A 25,579-nucleotide genomic window follows, 5' to 3' on the forward strand; every position below is an offset into this window, starting at 1 on the left:
ACAAGATTTGGAGGAATCAGTGTAATTCTCATGTTTTCCTTTCGGTACTGTATTTGTGCTGTACAAACATACAAGTCAGGGAGAAGGTAACGTAGAAATTTGTTTTCTTTCTGAACTCTATCTTTAATTCTCTAAGGCAGTTATCTGTTTTTAAGAGCTAAAAGAAGCTTATTTTCATTTTAGCTCTGGTAATCTTGAGAAACTACAAAAGAAGAAAATCTAGTATTAGCAAAAACAATAGAAATGATTGTTACAATTTAAAATAAAGCACTTATGATAGCAAAAAAATACAAAACATTGCGCATTAAAAATGCAGAATGTTCTTTTTATGAGTTGGCCTGATCATTTAATTCTTAAACAGCATCTTTTACTTTCAGCAGGAAATTTTCAGCATACTAAAAAGTGTGTTTAACCATCAACACATTGAAAAAGTTACCAGAATGGCTTTTTTAAATTGCTTGGTTTGACATATAGAAGGCGTTTTCACTAACTAAAAGTATATATATTCCAATACACTGTATGGTTCAAAAATCAGCCACACAGAGGATGCTCACAGAGAAACCTGCTTGAAAGGAGCTCCCCATCAGTGTCAGTACTTGACTCAATGACCCTTGTGGTCCCTTCCAGCTCAGATGATTCTGTGGCTGTGATCCTGCAGCACCTGGCTGCCAAGCACTGAGATGTTTACATTGGAGCTGAGCTGTTTAAACCTGACCTTTGGCAAAGCACTTACTCTTTAAGGGTGTGTTAATGGAGTTCTCTGGGTTAATTAAGAGTCAGAGTGAAGGACATGTCCAAGGAATTCATCAGTCAAAGAGCTCCCCATCACAGTGCTTTAAAAAATGGCAGAAGCTGCAGATGCTGGGTGCCTGCAGCGGCACAGGTGAGGTGGGCACACGCAGTGCAAACACTGAAAGCAGGCGCAGAGCCAGGAGGCAGCTGCACACAGGGCAGCAGTGGAAGCTTTGGCTCCCTCAGTCACCCACACATTTTATCATTGTTTGCTTGTTCCCCAGGCATGACCCCACAGACAGAGTCTCCCCTCCCAGGCCTGGCCTGTGGGGTGCAGAGCTGAAGATGGGCAGGGCTCCAGGGACAGCTTTCATCACTCAGGGAGGGGAGGGACAGGCTGGGCAGCTCCAGTATAGTTTTCCTACAGAAAGAGCTGACAGTTGGATCCTGTCACACACTTATGGTATACCTTACCCTGACAAATGCTGGAGGGAGCCATAGGAGAGGCCTTTGCTGCAGACACAGTGCTATGCTGCTCCCATGCTGGGGACAGGGCTTGTGAGTACCTGCAGATCCCCTGGGATCCACAGTGCTGCTGGCAGGACACCTCTGCTTGCAGAACAGGTCAGCTGTAAGGCTTTCCAAAGGAAAAAAGCAAAACTCTTGGGCCTGTATTAACAAAACTCATCACCCATAATGGAATTTACCAGAAAATGGTACAGAGAGCAAATGAAAGCTGCAAATGGATGAAACAAATTAATGAAGACTGGGTTCACTGATGACTAACAAATGTGATGACACAGATGCAAACCCTGGCTCAGTACAGCACTACATTATCACCTGCCAGAAGCTTGGAAGTTCAACCAGGGGAAGGCTCTTTGACATCTTGATCTCTTTCTGACCATCTCCTATGGGATCAGACCTTTGTTCTGGCTCTGTATGATTATATTTGTAGAGCACTATTTACAAAAGCTCCATGTTGAACCAATTTATGACTGCAGCAGTAGCCTTTAAAGCCCAGGGAAACCTGCAGCAGGCAACCATGGAAGACAAATGTATTTTTAGTTAATTTAAATTCAGGATATGGTGATCCAAAGCTGAAAACTGTGTGGGAGCAGATACACATATAGAAGATAGATATAAATTTAGTCCCTGTTGTAGATTTAATCATCCCACCTCTGTCAAAAATAGTATCAAACCACTGACAAAATCACAGAAATAGATCTGCATGGTGCCCAAAAAAAAATATAAATAGCACCTAAATGTCTTCTCATCTGCCTCCTCAACCCAGAACTAACAACATGCTTTTTTTTCTACAGAGAATTTTCCTAGAACAAGTGATGGAGAGCTCTTGTCAAAGTTAATAGCTGTCTGTTCCCCTGGTTTCATCCCCTGGGGATCTGAATCTCTAGGGCCTGCATCTCCGAGGAAGCAAAATGCCTCCCTCCTGAATTTCAATGCGTTTGAGCTCTTAATCCCCTTACAGTTTGAAAATCTAGCTAATGTGTGTCTATGCACAGTCAGAGCCATACCTAACACAGCAACATTTGACAGAGTTGGTTTTTTTCTGTCAGAAAATATACTTTGATCAAAACCAACACAGCTCGTGGATCCAGGCTTATTTTGATGAATTTTCTCCTTTGGAAGAAAAGGGGCAGGAGAGAGTTTCAGAAAGCAGTATCTTCTGTCCCTACATTTTTGGGAATGGTATGATCCCTATCTCTATGTAGAAGAAACTTGCTATTTTGTACATCATTAGCATATCAAGTAGCAAGAAATGTGAAAGAAAAATGAAATATGCCCATCTGATCTCAAATATACCCAGCCGATCTGGATCAACTGGTTTCCCAGGGTTTTGTTTACTATTCAGTATGAAAAACATCCAGAAAATATTCCAATATCCTCAGAAAAGAAGTCTGGGTGACTGATTAGCAATATCTACAGGACCTTGTTAGACAACCTGAATCTTTATACAATTTAAGTTTAAATGTTGAAGGATGCTGCAATCATGCAGTGAATATCTTTCAGACTTCCCCACCTCTGAGCAAAGGTGGGGTGTACAGGGGTGTCCAACTGCATGGCTGTAGAATGGCTGGATTGTGCACTGAGAAGCCCCTGGGATGCCCTGACCCATGGGTGCTTTTCTTCCCTTGAGACAAAGCTACCTCCCAACATGAAACCAGATCATTGCTAGGCACAGGGGCCAGACACAAAACCAGCCACACACAAGGCCAGCTCCTTCCCTGTTAACTCTCAGGTCTTTGAGCCTTTGAGAATCTTGGAGAATCCTGGGCCCCACCATATTCACATTTTTAGCCCTAAAACTTAAGCCTAAGACTAGTAATCCTCCTTAATCAAATATGGCTGACAAGAAAGGGACTTTTCACCACTATTAAGAGCTGCACTTTTTATGTTTACACAACCCTGAATGGGGGAATTGTGGGTCCCACAAAGACAGCTGCTCTTGATCCCAGGCCAGACTAGAACTGGCAGCAGATGCCAACATAAAATGGCACCTAAACTTCCCCAAGAGCACAGCCCCTCCCACTGCACAGCAATGCCACCAGGAGCTCGGGGTGGGGGCCCTGGAAGGCCTGTTCACAGCTGAGGGAGGCAGTGCCCTGTTGTGCCACTGGAATCCCAGCTGGCACCGGCTGCCACCTGTGCTGGCAGGCTGAGCCAAGGGCTCTGACTGAGCTGGCACAGAGGGAAATTACTCTTTCCACATTGTGGGTGGCCCTTCCACCTCAGGGCAATCACATTAGAGCTGCCCACCTGGGGAATGCCTGCTTGGCATATAAATGGCAGGCTTTCATGAGTTGCATTTCAATCAGCTTTTGGATTCAAATGCTTCCATGCATTTGCAATTTAGAAATCATGAGAAAAATAAAATAAAAGAAAAAACAGATATTATTTTCCACTGACCTGCTTTTAGCTACTATGTACTGTCTTCACATTTTGTGTTTCCATTTTCCTCTGTTCTATGCTCTGGACAAGTATTGATAAGTAATAAAGTTCACACTCATAAAACAATAGTTTAAGCTACTTTTTAAATATACTTATCCTTGAATTTGGGATCTGTATGACATTAGGCATTAACCTGGAGAGGAGTACTCAGCATTTTTTGTGTGCACATTTGGGCATGCACATTCAACATAGAAAGTGCCTCACCCTTTAACCTCAGCATGTGCAGAAAGACACCAAATCACACTGTGGCCTTCTCTTTGTAAATCACAGGCTAAAAGGGGCTGTGGGACTTAGCATTGATACCTGGAGGCATTATGCACAGCACAGTTCACTCAGAATTCCTCATGCAATTCTGCTAAGGAGAGAAGTGGAGCCTCAGCCAAATTTTCTCAAAACTCTCACTATTCTCACATCTTTGAAAGTGATTGGGAAGTTCTTTTTTAGCTTGAAAACAAAGGAAGGATCTATGACATAAACCATAAGTAAGACAGACACCCTAACAACCCTGACCCCAGCTGGGCTGTCCCTTGCACACCAAAGGGTCAGCTCAGTAGCAAGTCCCACAGCATGGTGTGAGCAAGAATTGTCTCAGCTGATCTCCCAACACCCTAGGAGCAGCAGGACATGCTGAGGTAAGGTAATTGTAATGGTCACACTTGTTGCCTGGTGTTTGCTGCCTGGCTGGCACCTGGAAGGGCTCAGAGCACTCTTGTTTCACCAGAGCTGAGACACAGTTAAACACACAGCTCCCACCACAAACCAAACAAAACACTCTTGCCTGCCCAAACAACATTATTCCTCCTCCTCCTAAAAATCTCCCTGCAAAGGACTGAGAGATGACTTGAACTGGGACATATCACTCTCCACCAAGTTCCATTACTACAGAATACAGATGATGCTGGACATCCAGGAACAGCTATTGATTATATTTTAGATGACTAGTTTTGGTGGTGAAGAATTTTACACGACTCAGATTTTACATTTTCACAGCATAGCACCATACCTTCTGTCTGATTGCTGGGAGAAACTGTAGGAACTGGGGAATCTGCCAGTTTGGGGCCAATTTTTTGGCAGGAGAGGAAAGACTAAAGTCCCTCAGAAGTCTTCAAAGTCCATCTCTACATTTTGAATTACCAGCTGTGAGAGAGAAACAGACTTGCAATAGGCCAAACATTGCTCAGTAGGAACTACAAAAGAGAATCAGTCCTATGTCTTGGTGATTAAATCTAATCAGAGATGTGTGCTTGAGTCCTTGGCCATTATCACTAAACTCTGATCCTCCCTGTTGCCAGAACAAATATGCCACCTCCTAAATGAGAGTTTATGCATCTCTCCACAGCTCACTCTCATCACTTAGGATAGGCAAATTTGTTAAAATGACGTGGAAGTTTTAGTAGTCGTGACACATTAAAATGCAAACAAATAAGCACCTCTTTCTTCCTCTCACTTCTATTTTCTTGGTACAAATTGAATGAATTTAACATTCTAAAAGTAAAATGAGCTCATTGTTACAGTTCTGACACATGAGGGTTTTCATGTCTAGAACAGACAGTCTATAAATAATCAGCCCAAGATCATTAAATTCACATAAAAGTAATCAAAAGATACTGATGTGATCATGAGTGACCTTGGTTAAATTTGTAAACCTCTCTTAGTTCAGTAATTCCAGGCTGAAAATGACACTGTACTGCTTGGTTTAAGGAATTTAATGAACAACATGAGTTGTAACTCAGTTGTATACAGATCCTTTTTTATATTGCAGCTCCACTAAGCAGCTATGCTAAACCACAGCAGAGTGCAGGAAAATGGGGACACCTGGGTAGTACCACAGAATGGTTTGTGTTGGAAGGAACCTTTAAAGCTCATCTAGTCCAAAGCCCTGCAATGAGAAAGGATATCTTCAACTAGATCAGGTTGTTCCTGAATGTTTCCAGGGACAGGCATCTACAGCTTCTCAGGGCACCCTGTACCGGTATTTCACCACCCTCATCAGAAAAAAAAAAAATCTGATAAAACACACAGCATGAAAAAGACTTTGTAACTCAACTGATTGAGGAAGATACACCCACAGAGCAGAAGGAGGAAAACATTCCCAATTTATGGAAAGAAAAAACAAGATTTAGAGACGTGACTATAAGCATTATATCAACTTGAGCCTCTTGGGTTTGAAACCCCCCCCCCCCCCCCCCCCATTTTGGATAACAAGAAGAGGAACACTCAGCTATTCTTTCTCTAAAGGAATGAAGAAATTACAATGTCAGGAAAAAGAGGGAGAGCAAACACCAAATATCTACCAGTTTTAGCATTTCCACAGTGGCTTTAAAACAGACAACAAAGTGCTTTGCCAAAAAAATGTGGTGGGCATTTTTTCCACACAGGTAAAGAGATGGTACTTTCATCCCATCAGAAAAAAAATGCTAGCCTACACACCAAAAATCTCAGAGCATTTGCCTGCATGGTTTATTTATTTATGAGTTATTGTCATTCACTGTGGGTGGCAGCAGAGGTTTGGGGAATTCCTGGGAAAAAGAAGCCACTTCATCTCAGCTACAGCTTCTCCTGGCTTTAGTCTGCCAAAAAGTGTTTTATAGCATTTGCAAAAAAGGTGCTGCAGGTAACTGAGAAAAGGGGAACATTTTCTGCAGCTGCTAAGTAATTAAAGTTTCTGCTATCCATTTTGCTAGCTTAGAGGCTTTTAAAGACCACTGCAAAATCCATTTACAATTCAGTAACCTTGCTTCTTTGGAGCTACGAATCACTCTCCTCATTTTCTTTTGACAGGGATGGAAAATGAACAAATAGTCCCTAGAATATCCAGGTATATTTAGATAGCCTACATTCCCTCCAGCAGCATGATCTGTGATGGATGTGGTGCTGTGGAGCATGACACAGATCTGTGTGAAGGATGCCATTTAGCAGCAGATAGGCAGTCCAAGTTATTTATGAAAGAACTAGTATTGTTCATTGTTTTGCCTGTAAAAATTATACATATAACTCAGAGTTGGGGTGTGAATAATGAATAAATCAAAATTTTATAGTTTACTCAGTGTGGCTGAGAAAAATAACAAGACTTGTTTAGGCAGAGCTAAGAAGCACTTGTGTTCTCCCCATAAATCTCCTGGCTGGTGTGCATGCCATGGGCATCCCTGAGTGGATGTCCTGCTTACAAGACTGTAACAGGACTTGTTGAAGCAGGGGATGTATGAAAATGAAACATGCTCCTTTCACTGCCATGTGTGACCAGACTCAGCTGTTCAGTACAGGAATGGCACGAATGCAAAGACTGCAGGTGAACCAAAGCCCTCACTAGAGATCAGCTTTGAGCCACACCAGCACTTGGGCCACAGGGGTGAGCAGCCCTTGCATTTTACTCAGGTAAATAAATGTATGACACTGTGACTGCAGGGGGCTCTTCTTGTGATCTCTCTTGGCAATGCAGAGGTGTGCCTTGGACCATTCTCAAAAGGGAATCCCACAAGTCAGCAACTCTCACACTGGACTAAGTGACAAGGTACTTACCTTGTTAGGGTATGGAGATCCCACTGGCCAGGGCATCCACCAGCCTTTGCCTTGGATTGCTGTGTCCAGAGGAAACCTGAGTATCCAGGCAGTCATACCAAAGCAGTGGTTGTCCTTAACCTAGAAAACAAATATGTGTCAACAGATTTTCTAATACAAGAATATGAAATACTCAGCTTTGAAGTAATTTACCTCCAAACCACATGGGACTATTGCTCTATTCTCACTTACATTTTCCATCAACTATCTACTCTTTGCCTGGAGAAATTTATACAATCTGTGTTGTGTATATGGTTCTCAAATCAAATAGTTTAACCTGGTGTGAGCCCAAAGATTGTCTCTTCATTCCTACTAGCTCCACCTATGAACACTGTGCTCTTACCATCTCCTCCCACAATTTCTAGTACTTCATCTCAAAAATGCTGTACTTGGCTTTTTTTTTTTAAACAATCTATCAATAAGATAAATCGAGAGAACTACATAGCAAGAATCTCAGTAAGAGATGTTAAGTTGAGGAATAAATAAAATATCTGAGAAAAAACTTTCACATCTGCTAACAAAGATTACACAGTCCAAAGTTACTGCAGTGAATGCTGAAATACAAATTAAATGACAAAAAAATCCCTTCTCATACTGTGGCTTTAAGATGATTACATGGGGCCTTGAAACAGAGATGTTCAAATCCTGTAAGTGTCCTTGGTACAAAATTAGTGCCTGAAAGCAAAAAAAGTAATGCAGCCCCATTTTACAACATATTTTTTGAAAATATACACTCCAGTCAGTCTCATGGACAGAATTTCATGGAGACAAATTAGTGTAGTCCAGCACTTGAGGAAATTCAGACCACAGAATTTGAGATCCCACATAGACAAAGAAGAGGTGAGGGACAATCATGCCAAGAGGCAAAATATTAATTTTCTATTCAATGAGAACTGACAAGGAGGAAGACTTGACATGTTTAGGAACAAAAGAAAGCATGGAAAGAATGTTGAGGAAGGAAATAGAAAGTTCTGCTCAAAAGACAGGAAAAAGTGCAAAGCATATTTTATAATAAAATTATGAAGAGTAGATTGACTTTACTGCTCAGACTCAAGGATCTGTTTTAAAAACTACTGAGTCCTGACTTTAATGGAAATTTAAGAGGAGTTCCTTTCAAAGACTATCAAAGGTGGAGTTATGAGGTTAAGGTCAAGACACGTAGAGTGCTTTCTCTCTTTTCATCAACCATGCTCCTGAAGATGTGTGCAGAATAAAGCAGCAGTATTGGTACATATTTAACTAAGTAAAAGGAAAATGCTGAATTGTTTAACCTTGGTACACTCAAACAACATCAAGATAAGAGCTTAGTGACAAATGCCACCATTTATGGCTTCCCAAGTAATGGAAGTTAGCAACTGGAAAGCCACTGAGTCAAAAAGAACGCTTTAAAGAGGGACTTGAAGACATTGCTGCATTATCTCAGTTTGTACAGAATCTTGTTTTTAACCATCTCACTGTTTCTCTGATAGCATTCATAAACAGATGGACTTCTTCACACTTTTTTTTTTTTCCCCTGATGAAAACATCTTCCTATACAGGCATATTGATCCCTTGGGGAGAAATCTGTGATGCAAATAGGTTTTAGCAGTGCTCAGTGAACAGCCCACACAACTAGCACTGACTGGGACACAGGGTTCTGGGACAATGCAAACAGGAAGCTTTGTGTGGAGGACCCACTTAGGAAAGACAGCATTTTCCAGTGCACTTCAGTTTTGGGAGACAATTTGAAGCATGAGCTACAGAGATGTGCTTTTCAGAGACCAGGCAAGCCCCTAAGGATGCCTCAGGAATGTGTCTTTTGCCCCCTGAGGTTGGCATCAGTGCTGAAGAGCAAACATGACAAAACCCAGCAGAAAAGCACTCTGCTTCACTGACCTAATGCAACCTAATCGCTGTGACTGCACCACACATCACAAACGGAGCGCACAGCAATGCAGTTAAACGATTCTATGTGTCACAGCACACATTGCAGTTGAGACAGCCACAATACACAGGGTGTCACCACACAATTTCAGAAAGCTTCAACCCATACAGAGTAACACCATGCCACTTCAGAAGGCTGCAAGCAGCTGCCCTCCTGGATTTTCAGCCCAGCCTTTTATACCCCTCATGTTGATGCATTGCACCTGTGTGCCCTCTGCTCCCTTTGGTGGTTGGTCAGTGCCCCTGGGCACTCCAGGGCTCATTGCTGTCAGTGCTGCTCACAGCTGTGCCCATTGGGGATGAGGCTCACACAGCCCCACTCCCAATCACCACAAACTGTGTGCCTACAAGTACAGGTGCCTGTGGGCAGTTGACAAACAGGCACTTCTGTGTGGTGGAACCTTTGAATGCTGGGGCTCCAATGCCTCTAGACCAGGTGTAGATCATCAGCCCTGAGTGCCTGTGCTGTATGAGCAGCTGGGAGCAATCAGCTCTTAAGGGAACATCCCAGATGCAGCCTGAGTGTCTGGCAGAAACTAGGCCTGGTGCAAGAGCTTCTTGGGAGAACTGTGATATGGAAAATATATATGTATATGAAAATTCAGAATTTTAGAAGCATATAATGTACTTAGGCAGGTAGAAGAAAACAGATATATATATATATATATATATATAGCTTATTCCACAAATTTGCCAAAGTACAGAACACAGTTTGTAACTGGGATGTAACCTGCTAAGTAGAGACAACTTGTAACAGAACACATAAGAATTTAGTTGCTAGGTAAAGGCCATAAAGATAAGAAAACTTAGTTAAGCAAGACTCAGGTATTGTTGAAATCCATAAAGCAGAACCTTAGGCTTAAGGATCCAGCAAGAACCTGGCTCCTGGTTTTTGCCAGGACAAACTGACATGAGAGAAAGCCAAACATCCACTGCACCTGCCCAGAAGAAAGGGTCAAGCAGTGAACATCAAGGAAGATGATGTTACTTCATCAAAGATGCCCACCCACAACCACCAAAGACTCTGGACAGGGAATGGGAAGGCAGGGAAGTATGAGCTTGGGGCATTAATGTGTATTTAAACCCGAAATTTGTCTGACCAGGTACACCTGTCTTTGGTGGAAATACCCCCCCCCCCCCCCCACCCCCATGCATCCCAGCTGGACTAAAGCACACCTGCACCATTATTCCTGTTGGAATAAAACACACCTGCTGGACAATTTTTAATTGTAAAGTCCTTATTCCACAAATCAGCTGAGTTGTGTCTGTGAGGCTGCAGAAGCCAGACCAGTCACGTTCACCTGAGGATTGCTCACAGGCACATAGTGACCTGATTTCTCTGATAACGTGTGCAGAGCTGACCAGATGGCATTGTAAGGTGCTTATCCTATAGGAAATCTGTCCTTAGCTCCCTTGTGGAGCATCAGCCTGGAAACGTGGGCTTAAATCCCTCACACTTAAAGATATTCCCAGTCAGTACATCCAAAACAAACAAACAGATGTTGGCAATGTGAACAAATCCATATCCTGAACTTTTCTAGCAGACATCCACTACTGAGACACTGAAAACAGGAATAATTCCTGGGAATTCCCTGTACCGAGAGCCCTGATCTAAGATCAGAAGACAAAGCATGATGGAACAGTTATGTGCTCAAAACCAAGGTAGATTACCCAATGGCTCCTGTCTTATAATACTGAAGGGTACTGGGAACTGCAGGCATTCATGGATTGGAGCCAACACCCTTACTCCTGCCATTAGGGAGCTCTCCTTGCTCCCCAACAGCAATTAAAAAAACATGAGTCCTGCAGAGCAATTAGCTATGGTAAAGATAACTGCTTATATATAATGACAACTGAAGTAAAAAAGACTGTATAAGTGGGTTTTCCTCTCAATCTGCAAGAAGGACAAAAGAGACAAGCTTTGGGTGAATTCTCACCAGAAAAAACTTTGGTAAAAAGTGCATATGCATCTGACCTGCCTCCACAGTCTGAAAACATTTTCCTAAAACTGGTTAGCGATAACTTCGGACAAAACAGAATCAGACAACAGATCCTCAGACTTGATCGAACGAATACTGAAGCCACCAGGAGTCCTCTACTCAGTCTTGGCAAGATTGGCCATGTGTCTACACAGGAAATAGCCTCCTGCTTTTATATTCCAGCTGAGTTTATCGTTTGAGATGACATTGTTCATGGAGGAGCGTAGTTTTCCTTGGCAAACGGGATCACAAGAAGTTGCCCCTGTAGTCCACATTTTGGATAAACAAAATTTCTCCAGAGCCAAAATCCTGAATTCTTTGAGAATACCTAGGCCCTTGCATTAGTTGTAAGCCAGTCTAGAGAGTTGAAAAGCCAATGTCAAGAGCCCCCATTACACCTTGTGGGATAAAATTTTGTATAAAAAATACATATTTTTATTTCTCCTACTACCCACTTAGAAAGAGAGATCCCAAAACTTGCCTCTAAACCAACAGTCCCTGTCAATAGGAATAATTTCTCCTGTGCTCCTGACAATTCAGTCACAGTGCCAAATAAAACAGACTGATTTGGTGTTAGCTGGTGGTATTAAGCTGTAAACAAAGTGAGGAGACACCTGGCTCACTTAATTGACAAGGTCAGACCAGGATTCAACATCTGTTCTGTCAGGCATAGAGACACTTCAGAAACATCTTTATTGCAACTTAAGGGCTGTGCAATTTTCTTGCTTGACAGCCAACTGCACACAAAAACACAAGACAAAAAAGAAAAGCATTTGTCAGCTTGGACAAGATAAATTTACTTTATATAAGCATACAGCTTGAGTATTTCGAAAAGCCACTGAGCAAATATGTTTCTCTTCTGGTAATGCCAGACAAATATATGTAGAAGTGAAAGGAAAATAAAAAGGAAGAGCAGATGCCTGTAAGTGAAACCATGATCAGATGGTAGCTCTGTTGCACCACATGGGGAAATGGCCTGGTACATAAGAGCCGAACTCAGCTGAGGAATTACTTTCAAGAGGACACACAATATTCTGATACCTCTGTATGAAGCAACTAAGCATTTGGGCAGCAGTCACAATCCATGCTGAAATTATTTGGAGGTTCCTGCTGTAGTCCTGCTCAGCCAAGGCTAGGACTTTAGACAAGTAGCATCTTCAGCTGGAATAGCCCCCAGCCAGGGATTGAGGCCAGCCTAGGAAACTTAGTGAGTAAAAATACTAAAGTGCATTAAATTATGTGTTGGGATCTCTCCAGAGATCCAGAGCTGTCACAGCACATGCTGCAGTTGAGGCAGCCACCATACACAGAGTGTCACCCTACAATTTCAGGCGGCTTTAGGCATTCACCCATACACAGTAACACCTTACCACATCAGGAGGCTTAAGGTGTCTGCTCACACAGATTAACACCATTCCACTTCAGAAGGCTGCAAGCAGCTGCCCTTCTGGTTCTTCAGCCCAGCCTTTTACACCCTCATGTTGATGCATTGCACCTGTGTGCCCTCTGCTCCCTTTGGTGGTTGGTCAGTGCCCTTGGGCACTCCAGGGCTCATTGCTGTCACTGCTGCTCACTGCTGCTCACAGCTGTGCCCACTGGGGATGAGGCTCACACAGCCCCACTCCCAGTCACCACAAACTGTGTGCCTACACAGAGTATTTCTGAAAGAATTGTGTTAATGGTCTCTGGGGCTTATGCTTTTCTTATCAGAGGGAACATTTTGCCTGGAGGAGGGTATGAGAGTTTGGAGCATGCTGTTTGGAGGGTGTAAGGCAAAGAGGAAAATCTTAGTACATTTTTTAGATATAAAAGAAAAGGGCTTAAACTCATTAGAGAACAGAATCTTGAAACCTGTTAGTGAAGCTTTATAGAGAGCTGTAAACACATGGCCATATTTTACAGAGAAAAACCCTGCTGCAAACAATACCAAAAATGCCTTTTACATTTACTTTTCATTTATATTCTACAGATTCTTTCTGCGAGCTCCACAAAACAATAGAAATAAAATATGTTGGCCCCCTGACCAGCAACCAAACAATGAAACACAGTTCCTTCACCAACCTCCTGTTTCAGAGGTCTTGCAAGGAGGACTGGCAGTTCCTTTATCCTTGATATAAAAATGCTATGCATGGTCAGGTCTTCAAAAATAGGAAGCTGAGTGTCAGATCTACCTACTCTCAAAACAAATATGAAAATAAAGTAATAGCAAGCACACAGAAGAGCCAGAAATAGGTTCAAGTGCTCAGTACAATAGAAACATTCTCAATAAGAGCAGGACCCTGAGCAAGTGCCCATAAACCTGACCTTTTGGAATTGCATTTGCCTGTGTGAGTTACAACAGACCTCTGACTGTTCCCATTCAACTCCCACAAATTGTGAAGGGCACTGAAACCATTTCTATCATACTGACAATTATGTTAAGAGAAAGAGTAGTACTATGAGTACTGACAGAAAAATTACTATTTGCAATCTGCAATTTACCCAGCAGCAGAAAAGGTTTCTACTCCTCCTCATATTCACTAGAAGGAGAACTGAATTTATGAACAAGCAAGTAATTCAGTTTTAAGAACTCTCCCCCAGGCAGAGAAACAGCAGCAATGCAGAGGACAGTTAGGAAAGGACAGAAGATACATGGCTAAAGTATCAGCGGGTGCTTTGGTTTCTCTGTTATTCAGCCCTTTGGTATTATTCTTAGCATTTATTTCATGCTCCAGTAAGCTTTGTTTATTGAGGTGATCACACAACTCCGCTGTCTTGAAAGAACAGCTGCCTTCTGGCTTCAGAGGAACAGATGAAATCTGATTAGGTTTAATATCTTTTCAGTATGCTCTTCAATAACCACCTGATGACACTCTTAAGGAAGTTAAAAGCAGGCCACTTTGATTTTAAAGTCAGATTTAGCCCCCTCAGAAGACATATTGAAAAGCTTACTTGAATCTGGCCCATCACCACTGTTTTAATAATCTGCTAATCTAGTTTCTCAGCCCTTTGTAAATGATGAGATTTTTATCATTTGTAGGAATTTACTTCCAAGTGGATTGCTAGCACTGACTACAAGGGCTGCAGGAAAAATCAATGATTGATGATCATACAAAGAAACACCTTTGTTAATATAAAATAAATGATTCAAGAAAAGGTTAAATATGCATGTATACTGATAACTAGAAACAAAAGCATCAGCCCTTCACCACCTTTTAGGCAACGGAATGCCTAAAAGGCATTTAGAAATGCAAACCAGTGCAATTCAGCTACCTCTTCAACCAGCCTTACTTGAGGAGCTAAATCCCTGCTTGGTGCAGAGGAATATTCCACTGACAAAAAGTCTGGTGGCAGCCAGACAACTTTGCCTTATTCCTTCTGCCAGGTTAATACTATCAAAAGTACCTGAGTGAAGGAATGAATAAACAGTAATGAAGCCTTTCCCCAAACAGAAAGCAATGTACACTCATGCCCTGTCTGTGAAAGGAGCGTCCTCAAGATAGTGAAGCACTGTTGGTTGTGCATGTAGGCAGATGCTTTTCACCCTCCTCTCAGTCTGCTTATTTTAGCTGTGGAAGTGGTCCAGAAAACACTCCAGGGACTCGCCGAGAACAAGGCTTGCAGGATCTCCTTGTTTCCACTGGAGTAGCTTTAAAACCTATACCTGTAAAACAAACATGAAAAACAAATCTCTCAATTTTCTCTGTTTAATTGGGAGTGTGGGGAATGGCACAAAACTTTAATATCTGAAATTCAGCCATGTTTGTGTGGGCAGGCTTAGATTAGCAGTGATCTGAAAATAAACAGGGATGTGATGGCAATTTTTTTTTTCTTTTCATTAGGTTGCTGGAGGTCACTGACTCCTAGCAGCCTATTTTCCCTTTAGTGAGGGTACTCAATCACTGCAAGTTTGCTGCTGCTGGAAGTTTCCATAGTTAGATGAAGGTCTTCATAGACACAGGATGTTGCTACTGTCTCTCCAGAGCTTGAATTCTGCAATTGATACATTAAACAGTATCTTCCCCTTACTATCATCTCCCTGTTTCTTGGTCAGAAGCCACAGATTGACATTGGCTTTAAGCATTTGCTTTCTGGGACAGCAATTGTTTCTGATGGAATGACAACATTCTAGGAAATCAGTGGTTTTGCTTCAAAAGAAGTAGCCAGTGTGGTTATATATGGTTATACATAACCCTCTCCTCAAGCCACACTGAGCTGGTCTCCAAGTGGCTTTGGAGCTTGCCCATGGCAATTGCCCAGCACAAAGAACAGTGCAGAGCAATGCTGCAAAACAGTCCCTGTGCTTTGCCTGCAAACTATAAAGCAAGTAATATCCCCCTAAAAAAGACAGCACAAGTCACCCAGAAATCTCACAGCAACAATACAAAACAAAGCCATCATTGTACAATTCCAGTCAAGAACCACACATTAAAACAGAAGAATTCAGCTTTGGGCAGTTGCTGCATTAGGCCCAGGATTTTACAACTGCCTCTCAATAAGAGTAGAAACCAATTCAGATCAAGCATTTTGATACAAGCAGATCTGAGGAAGTCATTTGCAGCAGAAAGATGCACCCTATAAGGAAGCAAATAAACAACAATCTCTGACCTAAAAAGGTTAGGCTGCAGGTAAGGACAGGAGATTACAGTAAGCATATTGGAATGCTCTGAGAACCAGGGCAGAGTGTAATGGGACAAGCAAAGATCATAAAGTATTACTGTGTTTGCAGCAGAGGAAAGCATTTCAGATTCCCTCAGTAGATCGTCATGGTGAATTTACAGGTTTTACTGGAGTGCTTCCTTTGTACCACTTTCTGCCCCTCAGCACATTACCTTCCATTGCTCTGTGAGACCAGCATCACTGGACTTATCCACAGGAAACAGCAGTCTGCTTTCAAAGGAACATTCTCTTTACAAGCACTTTTAGCAGAGAGTTTTCATGCCTGTTGCATGTAAAAAAGCCTGAAGCATCCCCAATTTTGTCAGATAGCAGAAAGTACTCAGATTGAATAGTAACAGCTGTGCTGATCACACGAAGTCTCAGTAATGTGGAAAAGGTGCAGGATCAGGCACATGCAATCCAGCTCAGGTCAGGAGTGACAGAAGCCACCTCTGTGCCTCTGGCATTGCACACCCCCCCAGGCCTTGTGGGCCAGCTGGGAACCTGCTATTGCCAAAGTCCCCAGTTGCTACTACACCTGCTGATTAAATGAGGAGCCCCAGATAGCTATAAACCCCTGACCCATAATAATTCTGCAATTTGTTCACTGCTCCTGGTACCAATGGGACTCTGCCTATAAAACAGAGCCCATGATTCAGCACTGGGAGACTGGACAGGAAGAAAAGGCTCCAGTTAAAGGAAAACTGTAGAGTAAGAAAGATTTTTAGTTAACCTAAGTTATCTAAATATAAAAAGTAATAAAGCATTTAAGATATTTTATCAGCTAGAATGAATTTTCTTGGAACTTCAAATTATTAATTTTATGATTAAAAGATTAGAAATAGGAAATAAACTATTTTAGATCAAATTCTTTATCTTTATAGTTTAACAGAAGTTATCAGTTAGACATTTTATTGAAATTGTAAGCATTAAGATTTAAGATGCTAAGATTCTAAGGAGCATACTAATCCTTTTAACCTAGACTTGTTCATGGTTTAGCTTTTTTTCCACTGGGGTCTCACTGAAACCACAGATTTTATGTAATTTCACTTGCACGGTCTTTAGATGCACATATTTAAAACAAATTCAATCTCAGCTAATTCTTGTTCCTGGTAGAGCTGTGGGTTCAAAAACTGGATTTTTGGGAATTTACAGAACCACACTTTGGTTGATCTCTCAAAAGATAAAGATGAATGTAGCCACAGATAAATGGTGATGGAATACAGCAGGGCAAAGCCAGGATTATATTTCACTTCTGTTCTTATCAATGAGGAACACTGACACTCCTTTAATCAGACTTGATCATATTTCTCTTCATTGTTTTATACTATGGGCATTAAATGGGTTCTAATCTCTTCTAATCTTATTTCTTCCCAATCCAAACACTCAGTAAGTTTCCTAAGAAAAAGAGAACAAGTTCTCAGTGATTCAACGAAGCTAATATTTACCTGCATGGAAAATTCTGTGAAGTTTGCAGATGGAAAAAACCCAGAGTGCTGTGATTTCTCTCTTATGATTACCTAATTCATCTAATGGAACAGTAAACCTTTTTACCTTTATGTCGATTTTTGTTGACTGAGGATGCTTTTGAGCAGCAGCGTCTTCTAACCCTCTGACCTGAGGCTGAAAAACAATACATTATCAGTGGGGACAGGTAATGCAAATAACTGTACACATACAGTAAATGTGTCAGAGCCCACAGACATTTTGCTTACTGTATTTACCACTGACGTCCTTGTGTAGAGGGATCTGTAAAACAAAGGATTATCATGACTGATTTTTAGATCTCTGCACAGCTTTGTCCCTAGTGTGGAACAGGAACTTATTTGCTCTTTTCTATCATTACTCATAGATGCATCAGATACACATTGTAAAGATTTCTTTATCCTTCAAAATGTCACACTGGCAGGCAATACAATAACAGTTACACCACTTTAAGAAAATATAAAAAATAACCAACAGGAAAAAAGAGCATCTCTGTGTCCAGATGCGCAGGAGTGTAGAATAAATTGCTTTGGATGGGCAAAGCCACTGAAATATTCCCTTCCATCACGCCTAAATAAGTGAGCTGTTGACTGCAGTTGACCACAGTGCTGGTCGCAATAAAGGGGGAAAAAAAGGTTTACTGTGGAGTTGGGGAGGAGCAGAAAGGACAGAGACAGATGATTTCTCACTAACAAAATCTAAGATATGGTCAATGCTTCTGGAAATCACTGAGGCACAGTTTACAGCCAAGGCTGCTGATGGAAGCTGAGTTATCACCATAATTTAGTTCTGATGTAACAGGTTTAACATGCAAAGTACAATTATCTTGCACACCCAGACACTTTCACTTTGACATCAGTGCTTACAGATAAGGAACAGTGTCCTTTGCACGTTTCCTCCCCACCTTCTGACTCATATTAGTCCCATGCACATCAACAAGAAGGAAACACTATTAAAGGAACAGGCAGGTATTTTGGCAGGTATTCATTTGTGTTTAACTGATATGGCCATCTCCTATCCTTCCTGGACAGGCTTCCTTTATGCTCCTGAAGACACTTCTAGAAAGTCTCCAACTGCCCTTGCACTATTCTTAAAGTTTTTCTGAAGGGTTATGGAAAAACCTGAATAAAAAGAAGTAGAAAAGGCAAAGAGAGCAGAAGGGCTTCAGCTACCACTGCTCTGGTAAATAGCTCTACCAGCACAGACACCAGTAAATGACAAAACTGAGCAGCTGACTTAACCAATTAGAAAAACAGCTTCCACATGTTTCTCCACGCTCATATTTACACATAAAGCAATTCTTAGAAGGTTTCTAGAACATATCAAGCATGGCAAGTCTGCTGTTCCTGACCTTTGGACACTTAGCTTATTTGTTTTTCTTTATCTCACATTTACTCTCTATATGTTGTGTAAAATACACACTGTGAAAAATCACGGTGAGTCTCAGAGATTCACAATATCAAACCTCAAATCTGCACAGGTAACTCTAGATTGCACCTCTCAATTTAAAAATGCTACTGAACTGTCCTTCTGCAAATGAACAATGATATCTGCAGAGATGTGGCTATAGACAGATGGAAAATCCTCTGTTTTCAGGATTTTAACTGCTCTGGGAATTTGGAATACTGCAAAATGGTAACTAAGTGCCTCAAGATACTGCAGATGAAGTGGGGATCACCAGTGGTAAAAACCCAACCAATCAACCAACCAACAAAAAAACAAAGGAAAACAAAGTTTAGACTGATTGAAGGTCAGAAGAGTTACTCTGATTTGTTTCACTGTTCTATAAAGAACTTATCATATCCTCTGTTAACCTGACTGATTCATGTTCCCTTATTTCATAATGGTAGAAGCTTCTTCCATTAACACATTTCCCACTACTGAGAAAATTGTACTATTTTTACATTGGTGGATGGTTGGTTATCTACTGGGAAAATATAACAGGAAGTATTTTCAGAAGAGCAGATTTCAGAACACAGATTAAGGTAAAAGTTAATCACGCTGTGCAACAGGCTATAGCAAGGAAACACTACTGTACAAACCAAAGCACTGATATGTTACCACATTCTGCAGTCTAAGACCTTTTCTAAGTTCAATCCTCCTTTTCATTGTCAAGCTCCGTTTGTTTCTTTTAATTAAAATCAACATAGTAAATAAGCATTTTATATCAAAAAAGGAAAGAAGAGGAAAAGAGAAACCTGTGCTAGAAGACTATAATACTGTACCTTCTGCAGCAAAGACATTGAGGCACAAAAGACAGACAAAAAAAAAGCCACAAAGTGCCAGGAGCTTCATTCTTCCAGCTAGTCACGAGACGTTTCCGAGGAGGCTGAAGGAGTGTCTTGGTCTCCTCCAGCACAACCTCAGCTTTTTATAAGATAGAGCCAAAGGAATGTTATGTTCAGAATGGGTGGAGAGTTGGCCTTTGTATTGCACCCCAACAGATGAAAAGAAACAGCACTTCCTATTTCAAGAAGCAATTTACTCAGAATGAGGCAGCATAGAGAGTTCCTTACTAGTTACACAGAAGCTTGAAGATTAAAGTACACAGGGATGTTCTGAGGCAGAAGACTTGTCCTTTGCTTCACAGCAGCCTCTCCAGAGGACCTGGTGTGCTCCTCTGCATGCTTGGAAAGGGAGAGAGCACAGCAAGACTGAATCTGTATGGACAGAGATTGGAGCTTGAAAAGACAAACCAAACCCAGGGTATTTTAATCAAAGCAATTGCCAGTCTGTTGTTACCATAATTAACAAGACAGCTGGTTTGCAGCAGATTTCTCAGTTTATCATTAACATCTCAGTTTTTATTATATCTGAATAATTAGGTTGTGAAGATTCCAGCTAACAGTTAAGATTAAGAAGTCATCAAATTCAACATAGTATCAAGGTTCACAAAGTGTACTAAAAAAAAAAAAAAAGTTCTTCAAGGAGGGATCAACTATAGAGGTGTGCTGCTTAATAAGGGCAAAAAGTTCAAGTTTGAGAGCATCCAATTCTTCCAGCTTAATCTGGTAAGATTTGGGTCTCTAACAACAGAATATGTTAAAAGCTATATAGCCTTTAAAGGTGGGAGCAATATCTGCAAGCCACCCAGACTTGGAATGGTTTCACTCTGGTGCACAAATATTGCTCCCAGCCCCCATTTTAAAGGTTTCCAATTTCAGGTTTAGGATTTGGCTTGTTTCTTGCATTCATCAGCAGCCTTCCAAATTGGGTCACCCCTTTATCTACCAAGCTTAGCCCCAAAAGCTTATTTCTGCAGTCCTACCTGGCAATACCCATCCATGGTGAAGATTGCTAATACCTGACAGCCTTTTTTGTTTGCCAAGGCTGGCTTTACCAAGGTTCAAGAATCAAATCACTAACAAAACTTGCTACAAGATAGAATTACCTTCAAAGTGCTTTATGAAAGCCCTGCACACCTTGTTCAGCCTGTAGTAAGGCCATTGGTTCACCTCCCTGCTAAGCATGTCAGGAGGAACTTCTACAGTTCAGTTGATGCAGAAAAAGATGAATGACAATGTTGTTGTTATGATCTCAGGCTTCTTTTGAATATTGAAATATATTGGTGTGAGTCCTCATTTTGTATATTTAAAGTCAACACTTTTGCTGGTTAAGACTGAATCAAATAACATAAATCCCAACATAAACCGAGCATGTAAAATGGAGCTGGTCAGCCTACTCACAAAGGTTTGCAGAAAATCTGAAATGTAAATAAGGCACAAGAAAGGGCTGGAAGGAGAGTAATTTTTCTGCAACTTTCAATCAGGCTGTCTGAGTAGTGGTAGCACTGAAGCAAGGATTTCACTTGGTGACTACAGTATTTTATCTCCATTACTCTTTCTGAGAAAGTTCCAGACAAGCTCATGTACTGAGGAAAGTGAGTGAATAGCTGTGGGGGGCTCAGTTGCCAGCTGGGGTTAAACCACAACAATACTCATATAATTTTTCATGTATTTTTAGCCTTAACTAGAACCATCACCTTCTCTTTTTGTGTGCATGATAAGAAATAAAAGATGAATACAGAAAAGTAAACAGGTAAGATGGGAGATAACTTGCAAAACAGAACCTGATCACATGATGGCTATTGAAATTTCCAACTTGCTCATTTAAACAAAAAGTGCTGCCAACAGCACTACCTCAAAACCCCCCATCTTTCTTTTGAAATATTTACAACATAATATTGGGCAATGGAAGTTATTTACAAAGACTTGTTTTTCTAGGTATACATCACTGCACTGTGACTTTACCAATCACCCCAAGCAAGAAAACAGCATGTGCTCCCTGAATGCCCCACTTGTTTTCTGCGTGGAAGAGGCAGGCTGCTACTTGGTCTCCTCTGTTACAATCCAAGCCTTCCAGCTACTATGAGGGGAAATGAGGCAAATCTGTACAGTCATCACTGCACACCCAAAAGCCCCAGAGAGGGGTTTGATAGGAACAAGTGCCCATTTTTTCAGGGACAGCATCTATTTGAGGAGATGCTGTCGTCAAATAGATGCTGTCCTGTCCTGTCTTACTGTCAGGCTGCTCTAGGAACACAGAAAACCTGAAACTTTCTAAAACTAAAATACTGCATAAATTTATCAACATAACTTATTGGGGTGAGGATATTGTACTTTATTTGCTTGTTTTCACCAGTTGAGAGGTCCAGTTGAGAGGTCTAGTTGTGAACCTTGAGAGATTCTTTTGAATAAGTGTTGGGGTCCATGCACTATATTTTGCTTAGCAGTTTTGTGAAGAAACATAGCGGAGGAAGACTTTTTTTCCTCCTAAACCAAATACTTTCAGAAGAAATTCCTGTGCTTTATATCTTAAATTTCAGGCTGTAAAAGCTGATCATTGCTGTGGTTAAACCCTGTAATTCTTAATGCCCTGTTTCATATGCTTCTATAAATGCTAATGTTACAGGAAATGTTAAGCAAACTGAAAATGGAAGACTAGAAGCAATGATCTAGCATAAGCTTTAGACTTGCCCTGAGATAAAAGTCTTTAACAAAGAAGGTTGCAGACTATACAATATAATGAGACAGAATTGTGTCAAGGGAGTGGCTGGAGACAGGAGATGGAATAAAAACAGAGATTACTAAATAGCCTGCTAACCTGTGTCCTTTGGGTCTGTCAGCTGGAAGTCTGAAGCATCTGTATGATAGTCTTCTATAGGACATTAACTTTATGAAGTGAGTAGCAGCTGCTGTACATATTTCCAGTTGAAAAAGAGATTGAAATCGAGTGCAGAGGTATTTCTGAATCATCCAGGGAAATAAGGGATGCATCCTGAGATTTGCATTATGTTCCCATTAATACCTGGTGTTCAAAAGCCACATAGGATGTCTCTCAAAATCTTAAAGAAAGTAGTTTGATTTCTTAATATTAAATTAAGGCATGATCCAGAGTCTCCTTTTGTGCTTGCCAAAACTCTTAAATTTGCAATCTTCATAGTCATTATTTCTGGAAGTGGTATGTTAATATAAGAGTCACTAATATTTTTTAAAGGTCATGCCATTCTAAGTATCTGCATTTTGTATATGAATTTTTCTTCTAACCAGGTTGAAACAGCTGTTTGTGACATAAGGAGAATAACACATTTGGAGCAAATGGTCTTGTTAAATTTAGAGCTAAATGAAACTATATTTTGAGCTGTGAGAAGGCAGGAAACATTAAGAACTTTAAGGATACAAAGTTAATTTAATTCAACGCCTACCACTTATGGTGAACCAACATAGTTATCCAGGAGCATGTGCTGGTCTGTTTTTGAAGGAGGGAACACAGTGTAGAAACTGAAGGCTGCACTAGCAGTCACTTTATGAGAAGCAGTAATGACAACATGTGGGACATACTAACTATACTAACTAACAAAGATCGGACTGAAGAGCGGAACTGAGGTTATAATTTCTCCTAGCAGTTTATGGTGAGCTGATAAACACTTTGAAGACTGTCCTGGAACAGGGTTTAAAGCATCTTTGACACAGCTTTTTCAGTGAGTGTCCTGCCACTCCTCACATTGTGCCTGTAAGTAAAGCCTCTGCAGCTTCCAGCTGGCGTGTCTGTGAATCTGTGTGCTGTTCAGGGCGTCCAGGCTCTGTTGTTCACTCCATTCTCTTCACAGGTCACTGTCCTAGATAGTTCTATTAAAATGGAACTTGCAGCTGTTTTTATTTTGCTTGGTTTTTACTTTCCTCTAGCTAGGAATGTGGCAAAACAGATGTTTTCCCTTTCCCCCTGCTTAGTTAATGTGTTCTCTCTAGTTTTTCAAGCCTTAGATGTGGTTTATCTGGTTGCTGTAGGCTTCTAAACAGCATAATGAAATGAGGCAAGGGTTCAGGCCAGAAAAATTTACAGTAGGTGCAGTGTTCAGCGTGCTGTGTGTGATGGAAACACTTCTCTGAGGTAGCCCCGTCTTCTAGTTCAGGCAAGACGTGATTTAAGAGACTGTTTTTGACAGGTAATCTGCCAAAGCTCACACTTCCATGACGGGGTGATGAGGGGAGCTGTGTAACCTTCTCATTATGGAGTGTAACCTTCTCACTATGGAGGCAGATCTGTAACTGCATGTTACTTCTCCCAAAGTAGGGAAAACCCAGACACTTAAGCAGGGAAGATTATCCCTCTTGCCACTTACCATGGCTCTAAAGGATTTGTCCTTGTTTCGCTCAGCACTTTGTTTTTCAGAAAGATGAAAGAAGAATATGAAGTCTATCTGGTCTTCTGTACAAAGTAACAAGTTCAGCTGCCCAATGCTTAATTCCAGAAAACTTAGAGAAAGTGAAGTGGTACAATGACAGATGTCTGGGCAGGCATCTCACTCTTCTTCCTCCTGAACAGATAAGATGTTTACTTCAGCTGGCAAGCCTCCAAAATATAAAGTACTGTGCAGATGTCAGCCCCTAGGCTTTTGGAAAGATTTTGAGATTGTTCTGCATATTAATCTCTTTCTTGAAGACATGAATAAGACCTGTCTCTGCTATCTGATAGGAGGTGGTTGCAGAGATAACAGCGTGTTTTGTCCTGATGCTGTTATTGGCTGCTGCCACCTCTTTCTGGTTATTCTGCACATTGTAGATATGCTAATCATTTAATACAAACAAAATTAGTTGGTTTTTATTAGACTTTATTAGTCCAGAACTTGAACTAAGGAATTTAGAGGCTATAGGTGTTTTCATTTCTAAAATGGTATGAATTTCAACTTTTTTCCTGCCACCTCCAACAGACAGACATTTGAGGAGAATGTTCCATTGTTGATTTACTGTCAGCTTGCTAAAATCCCATAATCCAGTTTACTGGGCAGCATTTCAATGCATTGAACACAGTCTGTCCACCAAAGCATTTATGGTCACCTCAGTTGTACTCAGTGTGACTAGGAAGCAGTAAAAGAAAAAAGACTTCAGCAGCAATGGCTTTATTTTCAGGTGAAAATTTGATGGGACAGGAGAACTCTGCTGAAGCTCTTAAGAGCCCAAGTTCTGTATGAATCCATCTGGGTATGAAACCTAAGAGAAGTGAGATTTTTGCATTTCAGCTTAGCTAGTAGTTCTTTTCATCCCCTTGGGACTCAAATATAATTTGTAAAACACATGTGGAATTTTCTTTTCTTAAATTGTCTTGGGCAGGAGGAAGAATCTGATCAGTGGCTCTTGCTCCTACAAGTTCTTCAGAAGTCCTTAAGGAATGTAGTGGTACAATGCATGCAATTTGTGTTTGGTTTTGCAGTTTGTGGTTTTTAACTTGTAGCATCATTTTTCTTAGAAAAGATGGTGATGGATGAGGATGTATTGCACTGCTTAGGAGGGAAAAAAAGAGATCTTTATCTCTGAGTGGACATTACAACAGTCAGGAATAAGGTGAGTTGGTAGGGTCTGTAGATGTGCAACATCTCATGTCCAATCTAGGTGGGAGGATGCAGTGATTTTACACTTGCAGGCAGTAAAGGAAAACCTGTAACTCCAAGGCCATTACCATGCCTCTGCTATCTCACCATTGCAGTGGTGCTGAGTTAGTAACCAGGAAGAAGTCTAGTACTTCCACAGATATGCAGACCACTATGCAATTTATAAAAATGTAAAGTTAGCCTTTTTCATGGGAGGTATATTTAATCTTGACCTTTCCTGTTAAAATTTAGAGTAATTTTTTTTCTCTGATAGTGGCTAGAAGCTTTTCATTTTCTTCCCTATCCCACTTTAACTTTTGTTGAACAACATTACCAGAAGGTGATGTTTTGCTTTTTCTTTAAAGGAAACTGTGATAATTAAAAAAACAGTTTCAGTAGTTCTTTTTGGGGTTCTTCACTAGCAAGAATA

General features: G+C 41.0%; 1 protein-coding gene and 1 long non-coding RNA gene across 3 annotated transcripts in view; both read right to left on the reverse strand.

The window, feature by feature from the left end:
- The window catches only part of CDHR1 (cadherin related family member 1), a 55,505-nt gene extending 45,277 nt beyond the window's left edge, over positions 1-10,228 (reverse strand). For both annotated transcript variants that reach the window (XM_059851232.1, XM_059851231.1), the window contains exon 1: positions 7,219-10,228. The gene's annotated coding sequence lies outside the window, so the exon portion shown is untranslated. The remainder of the gene's footprint in view (positions 1-7,218) is intronic.
- Positions 10,229-11,833: 1,605 nt separating this feature from the next.
- LOC132329784 (uncharacterized) lies at positions 11,834-19,662 on the reverse strand. Its single transcript, XR_009487189.1, has 3 exons — positions 19,508-19,662; positions 17,352-17,420; positions 11,834-14,802 (listed from the first exon to the last, which is right to left on the reverse strand). It is a non-coding gene; the product is annotated as an uncharacterized LOC132329784 (long non-coding RNA).
- Positions 19,663-25,579: the final 5,917 nt, after the last annotated feature.

This window comes from Haemorhous mexicanus, chromosome 7 (assembly GCF_027477595.1).
Source record: "Haemorhous mexicanus isolate bHaeMex1 chromosome 7, bHaeMex1.pri, whole genome shotgun sequence".
Lineage (NCBI taxonomy): Eukaryota > Metazoa > Chordata > Aves > Passeriformes > Fringillidae > Haemorhous > Haemorhous mexicanus.